Consider the following 1,018-nt stretch of genomic DNA (forward strand, 5'->3'; position numbering starts at 1 on the left):
GGGGGGCGGCCTGACCCGCTGCTGCCAGGGCACTGAGAGCAGTCTAGGGCTCCTTCATGGTCCTGAGAACAGCCTGAGCTCCTGACAAGCAAAGACAGCCCCAAACTTTCAGCCGACCGCCAAGCCGCAGCTCCCGAAAAGGCCCCTCTCTGCTCTGTTTGCACCCCGGAGGCCGCACTGGCCGTCGTTTCTGCTCATGGCAGCGGTTAGCGCGGCTGCAGGTGCGGGCTGGCAGCACGGAGGGGGTGCTGAGGCCCCAGAGCAAGGCACCACCGCTGTGGGGCACCAGGCCCTCGGAGCTCTGCGTTTTCAGGGATTCTCTTCTCCCCAGCGTTGCCTCTCAGCCCAGCGAGTGCTTTGAGCTGGGGGCAGGAAGGGGCTACGCAGACCTCATGGTAGAACGGCACCAGAGGAGGCTGCAAGACCGCTCCAGCACAGCTTTGCAGCTGCCCATCCGTGCCTGACTCCTCCACTTCGGCAGCGTCGAAGTTACTTAGCTCCCTGCTTGTGTTTCCCCAGGTGTTTCTGCAACTGTTTTCTTGAATTACACCTTGGTTTCCCTGGACACCCGCGTTCCTCGGGACACGGTGCAGCGCTGCGTTCAAGAGACCCTGGTTTTTCTGTCTTACACCCTGGCAAAGAAGCAGGATGTAGACTTTGTCTTCAAGGACCTTGGCTGCCTGCGCTTCCGGAAGAGCAGGGTCAAAATGCTGTTCTCCGCAGACTTTGTTTCCACCCTGGACAGCACTGGCCGCCTGCTGCACTCTCTCCTCAGCGTGAGTGTCTCACTCGGGCGGCACTGCCATGGCTTCTTGGGAGATGCCCTGCAAGGCCGCTGGCAGTGGCTTCTCCTTGTGGGTCTGACTCGCCTCCTGCTTGAGACGGCTGCCTCTTGCCCTTGCACAAAGCCAGGCAGGGTTATTGCCCGGGTGCAGGCGCTCGCTGCGCAGCTCCTGCTTCTAATAAAGAGGGCTTAACACTGAGGACAGGGAGCTCTGCCAGAGGGCAGCTTTGTGCC

Source organism: Egretta garzetta, unplaced genomic scaffold, assembly GCF_000687185.1.
Source record: "Egretta garzetta isolate BGI_Z169 unplaced genomic scaffold, ASM68718v1 scaffold286, whole genome shotgun sequence".
Taxonomy (NCBI): Eukaryota; Metazoa; Chordata; class Aves; order Pelecaniformes; family Ardeidae; genus Egretta; species Egretta garzetta.